The following is an 18,449-nucleotide window of genomic DNA, read 5'->3' as shown; positions in this document are numbered from 1 at the left end:
GGATTGGATGACTAAAATGTTATTCGTAGTTTTTATATATGTGAATGGATTGTTCTGCTGATGGAGTATGGATGCCCGGATTGTAAACCCGATATTTTCGTGGTTTAATTTCTTTAAATGTGGAAAAAAAAGAAAAGAAAAGAAAAGAAAAGAAAATGGAAATTAAGTGTGTATGTGTGTATATATATATATAATGGTTTTATTAGGTAAAATAAAGAAAAAAGAAAAGAAAGGATAAAAGGAAAAAAAGAGGAAAAATTTCATTTTTCTTTTCTTCTTCCTCTCTTTCCTTCACCGCCAAACTTTTTGAAGAAAAAGTTCTCATCCATCTTCCATTTTTTCTTCTTCAAATTACAGAGAAAATTTAAGAGAGAGTTTGGAAGGAAAAAGAAGAGGAAGTTTACTAGAGTTTTGAGGTTGAAGAAGAGAAGGAGAACTCAAGCAAAGTGTATCCATGGCAGATTCTTGGTTCATTCTGCACATCACTGGTTTTTAATTTGGTTTGAACTATTCAAAAGGAATTAAGAGGTGAGGTTTATATTTACTGAAATTTAACTCATTTTCAAACAAATTTTATGAAGAAAGTTGGAGCAAACTCTGATATTCATTGGGTGGTTTTTGATGAAGAAAACAGGGTAGCTGGTTTTCACACGAATTCAAGAGGTCTCTGGTTTTTCTTATATTTCAGAGTGTACCGGTGAAGTTAGGATTTCTATTTAGTATTTTTGGAAAGCTTATTCAATTTACTACAACCTTTATGAAGAAATTGTGAGCTAAATATGATTGAAAATAAGCTTAATTTCTGAAACAAGCCAGGGGATAACAAAAGACTCCATGTTTGAACTCTCTCTATTTCGGGCCATTTCTGTAGCAATCTGTTGAGAATCATATTTTCTTTTCTTGAGGTAAATTATAGAAGACATGCAAATGAAGATTTTGATATAAAGAACACTCATTTGGGTTAAGTATTGAGGGAGTTATATTCATTTGAAGTTTATGTTAGATATCTTGAAATTTCAGAGAGTTGTTGAAATAGGATTTTATATCTTAAGCTTTGTTTTCGTGAGCGTCATCTTTAGTGCGACATGTTATGTATATCTTTATAAAACCAGAATGTTTAGAGTTCTAATACTCGGTTGGATTGTTGGCAGGTCGAAAAGAATTAAACCGAGCTTACAGACCAAGGATCTAGCCCAAGACTATGAGTGACAAAACCAATTTTGAAATATTTTCCATAACTGTTATTTATGATTGAATGCGATAAATGTTTATTTACGAAGTCATGAAAGTTATTTGAATTTCATGACTATTTTCAAGTATACATTTGGAGACTAGATTTCTTAATGAAATTTATGCTTGCACGTGGATATTAAAAATTTGGAAAGTATTTAAACCACAATGTTTTAAGCAAAGCATGAATTAGTAAGAAGTTTTGTTTTAAGAACTACAATTTTCCATGAAAGAGCTGAGTAAAGTTTGAGCTTTGTGTAAGATTTATAAGCAAGCATGTTTTAATATTTTTAGATGATTTATGAAATTTTTATTAACTACATGACTGAGATCTTGAGCCTAAGGCTAGAGATTATCGTGTGCACATTGGTTAAATTCCGTTGTTGATGTTGAGTGAACATCGTGACAACGATGCTGGCGTGAGTGCTGGGCGGACCCCACTATGACAAAGACGATGGGAGTGTTGGACGGGTCCCACTACATCGTAGAGCTTGTAAACGTTGTTGTACTGGGTGTACCCTATACAATGTAGATTTGTCATGTTAGTTAAAATATTTCGATATACTTGTTATGCCTTGCTAGATTTCAATGACGTACATGCTGAGTATTTGAGAAAGCTATTCTTACTACTCCACGTTTACATTTACGACTTGTATAAACAGATTTATATGTGTAAAATTTTCACGTGCTCTTATCTTTAAATTTATAGTTTTAAACTTCACTCACTGAGCTATAGCTCACCCTTCCAAAATGTTTTACCCATTTTCCAGGTAGAGATCGAGTTCCCGGTGCCTGATAGACTGCCTTAGTCTGCTGAAGCTCCATTATCGATTGTTAGTACGTGTTTCGAGTTAGGTTAGAGTCTGTTGGGTTATGATGTATATACACCCTTTTATGTTATAGATACTCTACAGTTTGTATAAGCTTTAGAAGCTGCAGTTGTGTAAATTTTTGTTGGTTATATTTTTATTAAGGTGTCTTTAGGTTTACTCGTGAAATCAGTTAATTCCGAGGTACATTTCATGTATGTGTTTGACTAGCCTAGGATCCGCTGTGTTTTGTTGCATGTATAATAGTTTATATACTAGATTGGCAAGTTCACCACATTAAAGTTTTAAGCAGAGTCGACAGATACATGTAAAGAAAAATTGTTGTTGGTCGGCTTCACGCTGTCTTTCGATCTAAGCTATCAGGTAGTCCGGGAGGGGGTTTGACACGGAAGTTCTGTGTAATATAGTCATATTGATGGGCCGTGCTGTTACCTGAAATAGTGAGATCGATGGATTAAGAAAATCTTGATGTTATATATAGCTGAATTATGTTTCTGCTTTTTAGCCCACTATTTTTTGGTAGTTCGATCGTGTGGGTTGCATATTATTGAGTTATGCCGTTGATGGACTAAGGGTTCAGGACCTCATGTGTAGGTTGTGTATTCGCTGATGGACTTTGTTGTAGATTGAATATGGACGTTTGCATAATATGGACGTTATGCACAACATAAATTAGTTGTAGTTGTGCTAGGGTTTGGACTGAAACGAAGTGATTGTCAGATGAATTTACAAAGTGATGATTTGACTCGTTGACTGGATTTAGGTAATGTAACAGTATTGTGTGGATTGGATATATGTATAGTGACAGATGAGATTGTTGACTAAACCTAAACTGTTTGACTGGCTAAACTTATAAACTGAACTACTAGTTGAACGATATTATGATGTGACTGTTGTAGACGGTTTAGTATGGACTGAGGGGTAATGGTTAGCTTTATCTATGGGGTAGTGTACCTTGTTGGTACGGTATCCTTCAGGATTCCTAGACTGATATGTGCATCCTTCGGGATCACTAGACTGATACGTGTATTCTTCAAGATCACTAGACTGATATGTGAATCCGAAGGGATCACTAAACTGATTGAAGTGTGCGTTCTATGGAACCACTATACTATTTTATGTAGGGTACCCCTTAATAGGAAGCTAACTGTTATTACCCTAACGGACCCAGTAGTAGGTCCCTTACTGAGTATATTTTTATACTCACCCTTTACTCTTTAACTTTTTCAGGCAAAGGTAACGCGAGGGGCAGACCGACGAGAGGCAAAAAGGATGCGTGAAGGCCATATGGACATGTCTAGTTTTTTATGCTTCCGCTGAACATATTTTTTGTTTCTGTTTCTTTTTAATTATTAAATGGAGTCATGGTTAGAACAACTGTTCTTCTATTTTGTTTTGATGACTTCATGGATTATGTTTTGGAACTTTTGGAAAGCGATTTAAAATAGGGCCCGTAATTGCTTTTCTTATGTATTGAAGGTTTTAATGAATCGTAAACAGGTCTTTTTATGAGTTTGTGTGTTTTACTGTCGAGTCTTAGCAGTAAGTGGTAACCTCAGCTTAGTCCGAAAAGTTGGGTCGTTACAACAACCGTGTATTGTACTAGAAATAATTGACTGATTTGCAACACTGTCCTACAGACTTGATACAAGGTTAATCATAGTAGACGAAAAAAAATTCTGCATAAGGTATTGCACCATTTTTCTTTGGTACCGAGATTACAACGCTTGTTTGTATCGTAGGACGGGTTTGCTGACATGAGATGACATAGGAATAAACATGTTGAAACAGATGATGTGTTGATACATCCAGTTGATGCAGAGGGATGGAAGCACTTTGATTTTGAATTTCCTGATTTTGCTTCTGTTCCACGGAACATGCGTTTGGGGTTAGCTTCAGATGAGTTTAACCCGTTTGGTCAAATAAGTACCTCGTACAGTATGTGGCCCATTGTGTTACTTCCTTACAAGTTGCCACCATGAAAATGCATGAAAGAGACAAATTTCTTTATGTTACTGCTCATACCTGGTCTTAGATCTCCTAGTAGGAAAATCGATGTGTAACTTCGACCATTGATTGAGGAACTAAAAGAGTTATGGACTTTTGGGGTGCGTACGTATGACTCGCTTACAGGTCAGTTATTTCAGCTACATGCAGCCTTGTTGTGAACAATTCATGACTTCCCAACGTATGATTACCTATCACGGTGGAGTACAAAGGGGTATCAGGCATGTCCCATATGCATGGATGACAGATCGTCGTTCGGGATACGAGGTAGAATATTCTTCATGAGACATAGGTGCTATCTTTCAGAGAACCACGTGTGGCGTAGAAGTAGGCTACTGATGGAAAGGTAGAGCATAGGGCTCCTCTAGTGGTGATGAATGGGTACGAAATCTTAGAACAGCTAGATTAGTTGGAATTTCCAGTTATGAGTAAACATTCTTTAATAAAGGATAAGAAAAGAAAAAAAAGCTCTTAATTGGACGAAGAGAAGTATTTTTTTCGAACTTCCTTATTGATCAAGACTACTGTTACGTCACAAACTTGACGTAATACACATTGAATTGAGAAGAATATTTGTGACAATTTCGTTGGTACGTTGTTGAATACCGAAGGAAAAATCAAGGATACCATAAATGCTTGGTTGGATCTACAAGATCTGAAGATAAGAAAGGATTTACACCTTATAGAAGTTGGTAACTGATTGGTCAAGCCATACGCGAGCTACACGTTGAGTAGCAATGAACGAGTTGAGTTTTGCAAGTTCTTGAAATCTGTTAAGTTTTCCGATGGATTTGTTTCCAATATATCGTGATGTATGCATGAAAGAGAGGGAAAAATATCAGAACTCAAAACGCACGATTATTAGGTTTTTTTTTACATCAATTGCTATCTATTGATATTCAAGCATTCTTACCAAAAAACATGTACACTGCTATTACCAAATTATTTAATTTTTTCGTGACTTGTGTGCCAGAACGATAAGAGTAAGTGATTTGGACATATTGCAAGCATACATCATAATTATACTTTATAAGTTGGAAAGAATATTTCCACCTGCCTTGTTTAGCTTTATGGTACACCTAGCTTTTTACTTACCATATGAAACCAAGGTTACTGGTCTGGTTTCTTACAGTTGGTTGTATCCCATTGAAAGAAGTCTACGCACTTTAAAACAGTATGTTAGAAACAAAGCACATCTTAATGGGTCAATTGCATAAGCGTATGTGATGAATGAATTAAGCACCTTTTCTTCGCGTTACCTAAGTCGTATAGAGACTCGATTCACAAGAGATGAGCGAATTGATGATACCATTGTAGAGGACGAAGTAATTAGTGAGTATGAAATTTTCAAGCAGAAAGTACGACCCTTAGGTATGTCAAGTCTTCGTACTATATCACAGGAAGAGAAACACCTCTTCAATTGGTACATACTCAACAATGTAGACGAAATATCGAAGTATCGCAAGTAAGCATTCCTCATCTTCGTAATTCTTAGGTATTATTGTTGAGTATTCGTTATACATTTTTGTTACAGAAATTAAACTCATAAGCATCCCCGTCAGAAAACATTTGAGGCTAATATGTTGACATGCTTAAAATGCTATGGATTTGTATAAAAGATGTCAACAGGGATTCCCTGAATGGTTTCTAGCACAGGTATATAGCAAGTTTTCGTGTGACATGTATGCATTAACATATTTAAGCACATGAATATGTATAATAGTTGTCACATTGATTTTCGGTTATAGAACTGCGTGAGTCTGAAATTCTATCTCATGATTTCTTCTCACTTGCGATGGGACCATCATTTGACATTCATTGTTACAATGGATGCATCATGGGTAGGCTGAGATTTCACACGTCAAAACTTGATTCTCGATGCACTACACAAAATAGTGGACTGATGGTCATTGGTGAAAGCGATGCAAGTGAAAGTGGCGACAATAATTTCTACGGTGTTTTAGACGTAGTGTTGCACGTTCAATATTCGTTAAAAAGAAATGTCTGGCTATTTAAGTGTCGGTAGTATGACACAGACGTGAACAAAAATGAAAGAACACACGTTGACTAGGGTACAAATCTCTCAACACGTCCCGTTTTTGGTTCGTCGAAGAACCAATAATTCTTGCGACGCAATCACATCAAGTTTTTTACCTGGATGACCCAAAAAATGGTAGCAACTGAAAAGTTGTGCAAGTCGTCCAGAAGAAGTGTATATGGGACGTGCCAGAAGTGGACGATGTTGAGAATCAGCACCTGAATGTACTAAAAATCATTGTCAGCCATCGTGTGGATGAGCACATTGAGGATGACACTCTGTATAGGACTGACGTTGATCCCACAATCGTTGAAAGATCGGTTATGCGTCATGTCACTGACGACTTCATCGACAATGTGGATGAACAATTGTCACATGTAAGCGGAACAAGCGACGACGAAAAATTATAGTGACAAACCACGTATCCACATATTTATGTAATTTATATATTTCGATTCTAGCTATGCGTTCGTATTTGCTTATTGAATATTTGTTTTTATGTCCACAGGCACTATGTCGTCATTCGCACGCGAATTCGACGAGACAGATGCCATGTTCCTCGAGTTTGCAGAGGATTTAGATAACCTTGCAGGAGGGTCGTTGTCGGTGGACAACAATTTGGGTGAGTCTAATAATGGTATACATTTTAACTTAAGATTATTTCAAGTTTTTTCTAACATTATATGTTTTATAATTTATTGAGCATGTACTTCTCAACCATCTGTGACTCTGACTTTTAGGAGAAGTCTGTAGTATCGACTCTTAAAGTTGGAGCACTACATTGCAGCCAATGGGCAGATTCTGATGACAATCGCCCCTAGGATGGAGAAGCCTATTTCTCCACATGTCGTTTGCTTCAGTCAGGCGATAAGCATGTGTTTGCGAAAGATATTTTCTGTCTGTTGGCTTAAGTGAGCGGACGTAGGCAGAGAATACATCGAGGTCGTCAAGGATGACCTTTAGGTAAGTCCACTAAACATTTATGATTTCATTTGAAACATATTTAAGTTAACCTAATGTGATATTTTTGTAATGTGTAGCGGTTTTTTGTGCTTGATTTCAATGATCAAGCAATGAATAGATTCGTTGAGCATTAGATGCTCAGCACCTTTAAAGAGTTTCGGGGTGATTGTCACATGCACTTCAAAAAGTATAGCGGCCCCGATGAGACTTGTACCAACCCATCACACCTATTGGTGGGACGTGATGAGGATTGACACTACCTCTATGACCACTACATAAGCCGTGCATTCCAGGTTGATGGAAAAACAACAAAGATAGCATGAACAACGGAAGACAAGGATCATGCTTTACTTTATATGCATCTAAATGATTTTGGAATTAACATGCTGTAACTAAACGGCAGACCTAAACGAGGAATATAGAAGATAAATGATGAACTTACCTTTGTAGTTCTCAACTTCTTCTTCGTTCCAAAACTTCTTCTCTGCCTGAAGATCACGAGCAAAGAGCAACAACTAAGTTGACCTACTAATCTCAGGACTAAGAACTGAGTTGTGGGACTTGTTTTTGTGAAAGAAACCTTTAAAGAGATGGATGGAGGTAGGTGTATCGTTTAGATATTTTTTATGAGAATCATCATCCTAATCTCATTCTGAAATGAGAAGTTTATATAGAAAAATTACATGCAAAATGCATGCAATTTATTTCATGAAATTTTAACACCTAATTAATCCATTAACTATTAATGGAATTAGTGGCTTCTAAATTCATTATAAACTGCCACATTTCCCACTAAAATTTAGTTAATAAGTAAATTAGTCAAAGGGAATTTGGTCATTTGACCAATTAAGTCAAAGTCAAACTTTGACTTTTCTTAGTCAAAAGTCAACTTTTTGACTTTTGCTATTTTATCCGTCTTGACTAATTCCAACCTCCCGAGTATGAATCCACATTCATTTTTCTAAAATTCAAATAATATTTGAATATAAAGTTTAAAGTTTATAATTACCGAATTATATCATATATACTTGTCGGTTTCTCTCTCTTTTCTTAATTCGAACAATTCGAGTTACTTCAACATATTGTTCTTAGTTGAATCCATATGAGCTAGTAGGGGAACTTAATGGATCTATAGATCATGGGCTCCAACGATTCGAGAATAACTGGCTAAACTCTTTTAGACCAATCGTAATCAACGTTCGTTAACTAATGAGTCATTCCACTAAAGACTCATAGTTGCACTCCTCTCACTATAGTTATATTTCTATCCACCTGATATAACCATGATGGGTAAGTTGATCCTTCACAGGTTGTTCGTAATCTTGGCTGGATCAAAATACTGTTTTACCCCCGAGATTACATCTTGCTCCTTAAGACCCACTGATCCACTATTGAACAATTGGTTTAAGGTCCAACCTATAAACCTAAATCTTTCTCGGACCAATGAGAAGGTGGGGCCCCTTGTTCAAGACTTGAATTCAGTCTTTAAGGGAACAACCAATCTACTACCTCAAAAGTGGGTAAGAGTGAATTTCGTCTTGCACCCTATGTCCCTAACTATCCACTCGGTCTTATCCCTAAAATGGGAGGCTTATTGGGCAAGTGATGATGAACTGCCCTCACCTATGCAGATCTAAGGATACTACCGAATGAACAGAAGTTCATAGTTAGCTCAGGATTAAGATCAAGTTACCTAGGCCATCATAATTGAAATAGTCAGTTTATATAGTTTACGGCGTTATAACTAAAAGTGACTATTTCGTGGTTCCAGTCTTATGCAAACCATTTACATAGGATGCCCCCACTTTCATGTCTCCACATGAACGATTCAGGATTATATCGTTTGTACTAACTACGGAGCAGGCCGCATCCACAGTGTTTTTCCAGAATAAGGCACCCAACCTTGTTCGTACACCATAGACTATTTGGGCTATTAAATCGAACTTAATCCATGTTTATGTCTCTACATAAAGTTCAAGTGTATTGACAAACTTAGTAAAATAGCCTCGAGAGCTTAATTTATTGGTTTTAAGATTATAGCATTCAATAACAAATTTATTGAATCAAATAACAAAATACGAGTTTTAGGACACAAATTCCAACACAAATGAGCAACTGAACCCTTTGTCATGGTTAATTATGATTTCAACTTTTAATATGTATAAGAAATGAACAATATAATTGTTTTCATGTAGGAGTAATCACGGAGAACAAGGCTGCTAGAAAAAGCAGCCTTACAATCATAGCAGCAGGTTAAAGTTGTTTCTACAATAACACCACGAGCTCGCTGAGTAAAGAGGAGAGCCCGTTGATCGTGTGGAGTTATCCAACCAACACTTCTACTCTTATTTGTCCTCTTTAATATATAATATATATTGTAGTTACTAAGATAGTTTCTAAATTTATTGCATCATCAAATACTATAACTCCAGTCCTAGCTTACCCTAGAGGGTAGTCAACCACTCTCTAGGGATGAGATATGCGAGACGGTGTTGGGTAGACGACGATTCTACTTAAAAGACCTTAGTTGGGGACGCAAGCTTAAAGCCTGCAAGATGACCAATGCAAGCAGTTCCATGACGTAATGTCCACAGTCCATAGTAGAGCTTCAATTATAGGCTAAGCTTGATCAAGCTATAAAATGGATTGATGAACAAACAAGAAATCATGAAGCGTTAGTTTCAAAAGTGGAACGGATGCGGAAGCTGATAGAAGACATGGCTCGAGCACAACAAGGACCATCACGTGATCCCTAGCTTTGCAGTACGTATATATGTTTCTACTATTCTTAAGTTTTTGAAATTACAGTATACAGTAATGATATGCATATATATGTACTAAACTTAGCCACTTTTGTATCATGTAGAACCCGCGGTGTAGAATGACGTACGAGAATCGTTAGAAGATGTACAACTTTCTTTGTTCTTTTCTTTTTGAACGAGGAATATTTTTTATTTCTACTTGCACGCTGTTAAATTTTTTTAACTTCTTTGTATTATGAACATTAAATTTTTTGTTGAATTTGTGTTTGTATTTCGTAATTTACTAATTTATTTTGAATTTTCTTTAATTGAATCGAAAACAAATGTGAATGTTTCAGAAAATAGAGACTCGATTGAAAAACAATACAGGAAAAAAAAAAATAAAACTTACATATTTATACTATAAAAATTACATATTAAAAATATTTTTCGACGCAGTACAAACGTCGAAAATATGTTGCATGGACGACGTCGGATATAAACATGTCGGGAGTAGTTATTCCCGACGCATAGATAATGTTGAAATTGTGGACGTCGGGGATTACTTATGGCCGACACATTAAAGACGTTAGTAAAGAAGACGTCAGAAGAAGGTTATTCCCGACGCCTTGTTGGAGACGCGTCGGGAATCTGTCTTCCGACGCGTTTCTTTCGACAGTCTTCCTGACGTTCCCTTTTGCGTCGAGAATTCTTTGCCTGATATCTTTCTCATTGAGATGTGTGAGTGTAACGCCCCGAATTTTCGAGGTAAACTTTTACCGTTTTATATAATTTTTCGGGAATTTTAAATTTTGGATTAATTTCTGAAATTCTGGAATTTATAGTTGTAAATTTATATAATAATAATATAATAGTAACTATATTATTATTATTATTATTATTTATTATAATCTTTATATATAATTTAATATTAATATTATCTTTTATCTTTATTATTATTAGTATTATTATTATTATTAATTAATTATATAAAAGTTAATACATATATATATATAATAATATTTTATATATTATTATTATTAATTAGAATTATTAAAGTTAATATATATATGCATTTAATAATATTTTATTTATTATTATTATTTTTTTTTTAATATTATTATTATTATTAATTTTCTTAACTTAATATATATATATATATATATATATATATATATATATATATATATTTTAAAAAAAGGGGAACCCTACTACCGCGCGCGAGCCCCCCCCCATCTTCTTCTTCGTTTCATCTTCCTCCCGCGCCGCAGCCGTCTCTCTCTCCATTCCGTTTCAGCGCCGCCGTCCACCATCTCTTCTCCGTGCACGCCGCCGCCCGTTTTTCTCTTTTTTTCCTTCCGTCGCGCACGTCTCCGTCTCTGTCCACGTCGTCGCCAGCTTCGACGTTCGTCCGCCGCGGTCTCCCTGCCATTTCGGATCTCCTCTCGGCTTCAAATCGTCCGACCGTGTCCGTCGTCAAGCCGTCGTCCTCCGCCGTTTGAGAACAGAGCCAGTCGTCGGATTCCACCCAGCCGCGACTCACCCCGTCGTCGAACGCCGAAGTTGTCGTTGAGGTCGTCCCGATTCCAAGCTGACCCGACCCGAGACCCATTTCCAGCCGAGCCGCGAGCCACAAGCAAACCCAGCCGAGCCGCCAGCCACCAGCAGATCCAGCCGAGCCGCGAACCACAAGCCGAGCCGAGCCGTAAGTTGACTTGAGCCGAGCCGCGAGCCGAGCCGCGAACTGAGTTGAGCCGCGAGCGGAGCCGCGAACCGAGTTGAGCCGCGAGCCGAGCCGAGAACCAAGCCGAGTTAAGCCGAGCGAGCCGAGCCGAGGACCAAGCCGAGTTAAGTCGAGCCGAGCCGAGCTGAACCGAGGCCAAGCTGAGCCGAGCCGAGCTGTGAGCCGAGGCCAAGCCGAGCCGAGCCGAGAGTGAGCCGAGCCGTGAGCCGAGGCCAAGCCGAGCCGAGCGGGGCCACCTAAGCCTTCCTTCCTCCACTTCGGGTCAAGGTGAGTCTTCGGTAAGGATTGTTTTTGATGAATTCCCTAATGTTGCCATATCCGATTCGAGTTGAATATTGGAATAAGCTTTGGTCCTATCTTTCATCCCTTGAAGGTATTAAGGAATTGACGTTTAAGTTCTCGGGTTCTGCGGCAGGCTTGTTTGGAGATAGTTTTCCTTTCCTCGGGTAAGTCAACGGATGTCGCTTAGGACCATTTAAAATGACTTCTACTGGTATCTTCGATTAAAACCTGCGTGTTTTCGTTTAGGTGGATCTGTTGAGCGTGGACTCGATCGAGGGGCATAACCAAGTTTCAGGTAAGGGTTTTCCTACTACTGGACCTCGAATCGAGGCTGGAAACGTAGTAATCCACAGGGGATTACACGTTAGTGACTGTACTGAATAACTGTATGTGTGTTGACTTTTAAGCATTGTTATTATATTCTTGTCTGATGTAAGAGAAATGCGACCGCTAGTTGTAACTTGTGCGCTATCGAGTATAAGGAGCTTCTTGTTAGTAGATCCCGATGCTAGATGTCCGGTATAGTGTGGTTATGTTACCGGGCTACGTGGTAGATTGGAATTGCATGTCGATGGACCTTGAAGTTACGGTTCAGTATGTAGTAATCATTGGTCTGGATGTTGATCATGGAGTTTGGTCGGGGAAGGACAGTGAGTCCGGTTTTGGTTGGTTAGTTGATTGGGTCTAGGGTTTTCCCTAATGGTGTGCGAATTGGTGACGCGTATAGCAACTGAGGGTGTAGTTGTTTAAACCTATACTATCTGACTGACAAAGCCTATGGCGGAACTGTAATATGAATGCCGTTGGGGTGTGACTGTTGTGGACGGTTTAGTATGGACTGAGGGGTAACGGTTAGCTTCATCTATGGGGTAGTGTGCCTTACGGATATGTGCATCCTTCGGGAGCACTAGACTGATATGTGCATCCTTCGGGAGCACTAGACTGATATGTGCATCCTTCGGGAGCACTAGACTGATGTGTGCATCCTTCGGGAGCACTAGACTGATGTGTGCATCCTTCGGGAGCACTAGACTGATATGTGCATCCTTCGGGAGCACTAGACTGATAGGTGCATCCTTCGGGAGCACTAGACTGATGTGTGCATCCTTCGGGAGCACTAGACTGATATGTGCATCCTTCGGGAGCACTAGACTGATAGGTGCATCCTTCGGGAGCACTAGACTGATATGTGCATCCTTCGGGAGCACTGGACTGATATGTGCGTTCTACGGAACCACTAGACTGTTATGTAGGGCACCCCCGAATAGGAAGTTAACTGTTGTCCCCTAACGGGCCCAGTAGTGGGTCCCTTACTGGGTATGTTTATACTCACCCTTTTCTCTTCTTTAACTTTTCAGGTAAGGGCACAGCGAGGGGCAGACCGACGAGAGGCAGGAAGGATGCGTGAAGGCCATATGGACGCGTCTAGTTTTCTTATTGCTTCCGCTGATGTTTTTGTTAGAATATGTGGTTTTGTGATTTTGAGTTGATGACCTGAGTTTTTATTTGAAACTTTTGTGACTGTGATTTAAAATAGGGCCCGATACTGTTTTTTTTGTAATATTTTTAACGTTTTAAGAAATCGTGACAGGTCCGTTATGAATTTTATGTTGTGTGGTCGAGTTTTGGTATTGAGTAGTGACCTCAGCTTAGTCCGGAAAGTTGGGTCGTTACAGTGAGCCACCTTCTTCCTAGCTGAGCCACCAGTCTTATTTTTGGTCTTTTCCCCCTATTTTGGTAAGTTTTTATTTGGTTTTAGGTATGCCTAACAAATATCAATTTTGATCTTAAATAAAATTAACTTTGGATTAAGTTGGATTACATTTTTCATGAAGGTTTGGTTAGATCTAATTAGAAGAACTGAGAACTTTGGTTTTTCACTAATTAAGGTTGAATTGGAATTCAACCTCGACTTTGGGTAAGTTGAATTAAATTTATTCTTGGGTCATTAGTCAACCATTAAAATTATTCTTTTAGTTGTTGAGTTCTCTTACTATTTAGGTATTGACTGTTTGGATCGCTTGACTGTTGCTGTTAGAATTATTTTTGGTTAAGTTAATCTCAAGGTAAGAGATTCTACTACTAGACCTTTGAACTGAATTTAAGATAGACTGCATGTATTTACGATTATGCATTGATGGTAGCTAAAATGAATAATGCGATGTTATTGATGATGATTGATGTGATGTTGATGATGATGAATGATGTTATGTTGATGATGATGACTGATGTTATGTTGATGATGATGACTGATATGTTTATGATGATGTTACATGCTTTTGGATTGTAGTGTGTCTATTAATTTTGTCTGTTAAATTTCTTACCCTACCTGTATTGTGATCTTATCTATGGAGTTACTCGCACGACTAGGGATGTTCCTACGAGACACTCACATGGTTTAGGGGTGTACCTACGAATCACATGCATAGTTAGGGGACTGTTATATTGTGTATACAGGGTTCACTCGCACGACTAAGGGTGTTTTGATGGGACCACTTGCACGATTAAGGGTGTACCTACGTATTACATATATGTTTGTGGAGTATGTACCTGAGATCACTCGCACGACTAGGGGTGTTTCCTCGAGACCACTTGCACGATTTAGGAGTGTTCGTCTAGTCTCATTCAATTAGGTGTGCTCCATTGGACACACGACATTATGATTATGTTTCTAACGAAAAATTAACAGATCACATAGCGGGACCGTACTGGGTCCCTTCCTGGGTATATTTATATACTCACTCTTTTCTATGTTTAATATTTTAGGCTAAGGTAGAGAACTTGAGAAGTTGGGGAGCGACAAAAAGGGATCCGTGACATGCCATATGAGGGCACAGTTAGCTTCCACGTCTATTTATATGTTTTTTTTTTGTATTTTAAATTTTAGACATTTTACTTAAGATTTTGTTCTATCTATTTGTTTTTATTTTCTTTAAAATTTGTTAGAACCCACATGTCACGTTTTCAAATTATTTTTGTTGGTTTTGATAACCTTATATTTTATGAAGATCTTGATTTTATAAAAAATTTAGTTGTCTGTCTTTTCAAGAAAGTGTAAATTGTTATTCGTCTTTTTTGAGTAATGACCTTAACTTAATTTAAAAGTTTGGGTTGTTACAAATTTTCTTTTAAATTCTTCCGCTTAATGTTTTCGCTGTTTTTTGTTTTAAGAATTAAAAATGAGTCATGTGTGGGACATCTATTTGTTTCTTTTTTCTTCTTATTTTTATGATTTTATAAACGATGTTGTAAACTTTTAAATTTGTTTGAAATAGGGCCCGGAGACAGTTTTTCTTATTTGGATGTTTACTTAATTTTAAATAGGTTTTTATGAATTTTTATGTTTAGATGAAGTGTCTTAGTATTAAAGTAATGACTTCAGCTTAGTTTGAAAAGTTGGGTCGTTACATATATAAACCTTAGTTTCTTTCAAGGATCCAACACAATAGCAATATACAAACAACAAATTGGTTTTTACATTGTTCCTCCAATATTTGTCAAAATTTTCCTTCATGTTATTAGCCATTCCAACTAACAATATATTTGCACTACCCACATTCAAACATATGATGAAAAGTAGTACAAACGCAGCAGAATTATGGATCTAATTTTACTCTAAATACATCTAAACAATTTGGAATGACTAATAAAGGGGAGGGTTATAGAGGGAAGAGTTATAAAGGGGAGGGTTGGGCTATGTAACCCAATCCTTGTTTGGGGGAAGAGTTATCATAACCCTAGTTTTACCCCCTCAACCCTTCTTCAACTCTTTCTTAATCCATTTTTTTTTCTCATTTATAATCTTTATACTTATGAGTTTTGTTAATTTTAATTTTTTTAATTTTAAAAACACAACTTGTTTTTAAGTTATGAATTTGGTACAATTACATTATTTAAATTTTAAGTTCTTCCTTTATTCTTGAATTAGGTAATTTATTGTGATTACACAATTAAATTTTTAATTTAAGTACCTTCAATCAACTCTATGTTCGAATAGATATCAATATATTTGTGAAATTAAAATTCTGATATCGATCTCGTATTGTATTTATCAGATTGATATCAAAATTGTAATTTCACAAATATATTGATATGAATTCGAACATAGAGTTGATTGAAGGTAATTAAAAGTTGATATCAATCTCAACCTCATTGTTTCTGGTACTTTGTATTTCCAATTTTTATTTGCACTTATTTACATGTCTACGAGTTGAGTATCACATTCATAAAACCAATTTATTGAAACGTAACGTATACTTAAATATAAAGTCAAAAGTCAACATTTTGATTTTTTACAACTTTGACCATTTCCATCAATTCTGAGCTTTCGAATATGAACACATATTCATATTTTTAATATTTAAATCACATTTAAATATAACACTCTATCTCAAACTGATAACTGATGACTATATCACATATATTTGTTGGTTTTTCTCTCTTTACCTAATTCAAACAATTCGAATTATTCCAACATATTGTTCTAAGTTAATTTCATATGAGCTAGCAAGGTAACCTAATGGACCTATAGATAATGAGCTCCAATGATTTGAGATTAATTGGCTAAACTCTTTTAAACCGAGCTAATTAACATTCGTTAACTAATGGGTTATTCCACTAAAGTTCCGTAGTTGCACTCCCCTCACTATAGATATATTTCTGTCCATTTGATATATCCATGATTAATAAGTTAATCCTTCATAGGTTGTTTGTAAGCTCGGCTCGGTCAAAATACCATTTTACCCTCAAGATTACATCTTGCTCCTTAAGTTCCACTGATCCACTATTGAATAGTTGGTTTTAGGTCCAACGTATAAACCGAATCCCTCTCAGCCTGAAAGGGTGGGGCCTCTTTTTTAAGGATTGGATTCAGTCCTTAAAGGAACAACTTATCTATTAACCCTAAAGCGGATAAGAGCGAATTCCGTCTTACACCTTATGTCCCTAGCCATCCACCCGATCTTACCGCTGAAATGGGAGGCTTACTGGACCAACGCTGTTGAGCTACCCTTACTCATGCATATCTAAGGATGATTCTATTTGAGCAAAAGTTCATAGTTAGCTCAAAATTAAGATTAAATTACCTAGGTCATAAATAATCGAAATAATCAGTTTTATAAAGTCAACAGTTTGTAACTTAAAAGGGACTATTTTTATGGTTCTAGTTTTATGTAAACTTTTTACACAGGTGCCCTCACTTCCATGTCTCCACATGAACGATTCAGGGTCACATTGTTTGTACTAACTACAAAGCAGACAACATCTATAGTGTCCCCAAAATAAGGTGCCCAACCTTATTCATATACTATAGACTGTTTGGGCTATATACTTGAACTAGATCCATGTTTACGTCTCTACTTAAAGTTTAAGTCTACACTAGATAGCCTTAGGACCTTAGTTTATTGGATTTAATATTATAGTATTCTATTTTCACTAACAAGTCTTCAATGACCATTTTATTGAATAGAATATAATTTAAACTACAAACTACGAGTTGTATGACATAAATTCTAACAACGTATATAATTCTAAACCACTATAATCTGATGGAAAACTAAGTTCGAAGTAGTATATAAAAGACTTTTAAAAACCGTATTAACATCTTAGCATTTGTTCAATCTTCCTTATTCCCTGACATATCATGTCTATAAGAGGCATCTTTCATTTTCTAATCTATCAAAAGTCCTTTTCAAACTTAACAACAACTCCAAGCATGATATATGTGGAGTTCCATCTTGTAGGAACATTAAGACACACATAACTCTCACAAGCTATTTTTTCAATTTCAATGCATTTTTTAAATTTAAAAAACAAGTGCAGGAGAAAACTTTATAAATCATATGACATATCCAATCCAATTAATACAATCATTATGTTCCTTAAAGCATCACTTTCTAGATTTAATATATGGGCATACCAACAAACATACATAAATTTCCCTCTAACAATAATCCCATATTGAATCTTTTTAATAGATAAGCAACAACGATGTCATTTGAACTTGTATTATCAATTGTCAAAGTCATTATCCATCTCAATGCCCCAATCCTTTAAATTCTTTTTGATGGTTTTAGCTATAGTATTGCCTTTATGATTCTCAATTGGACAAAAACTAAGTATGCTCTTATGTAATTTCTAATCAAGATCTATGAAATGGGCAGTTAGGACCATATAATTTATATTTTGTCGTGATGTCCAACAATTTGTAGTGAAAGAAACTCTAATACTTATTTTTAACAAACATGTCTCTCAAACGATTCTTCTCATTAACATACAACTTAAGCACATCTCTAGCCATATTAAATCGAGATGAAACAACATATCTAGTTTGATTTGCACATCTTAATCTATTCATAAATTTCTTAAATTTCTTACCCTCCACAAACTTAAAGGGCAATTCATCTACTATTATAGTTTCTATTGGCTTTATGACCCTTAATCTCAAATTAATTAATTAATGTTTGATGATAACAAATCTGAATTTTTTATTGATAATTTTATTATTTTGAATAGTCCATAATGTAGAGCTTGGAAAAATGATTCTGGTCCCTCTTGAATTACCCAGATCGGAGTTTCGAAGAAATTATTGCTGAAAGAAGCTTAATGGAAAAACT

General features: G+C 36.3%; 1 long non-coding RNA gene across 1 annotated transcript; it reads left to right on the top strand.

The window, feature by feature from the left end:
- The first annotated feature begins 11,908 nt into the window (after positions 1–11,908).
- LOC127149946 (uncharacterized) lies at positions 11,909–13,256 on the top strand. The gene is made up of 3 exons (XR_007821825.1): positions 11,909–11,999; positions 12,082–12,130; positions 13,194–13,256. It is a non-coding gene; the product is annotated as an uncharacterized LOC127149946 (long non-coding RNA).
- The last annotated feature ends 5,193 nt before the right edge of the window (positions 13,257–18,449 follow it).

The sequence above is a fragment of the Cucumis melo genome, chromosome 1 (genome assembly GCF_025177605.1).
Source record: "Cucumis melo cultivar AY chromosome 1, USDA_Cmelo_AY_1.0, whole genome shotgun sequence".
Classification (NCBI taxonomy): domain Eukaryota; kingdom Viridiplantae; phylum Streptophyta; class Magnoliopsida; order Cucurbitales; family Cucurbitaceae; genus Cucumis; species Cucumis melo.
Note: the sequence above shows the minus strand (reverse complement) of the source record. Positions and strands in the feature narration are given on the sequence as shown.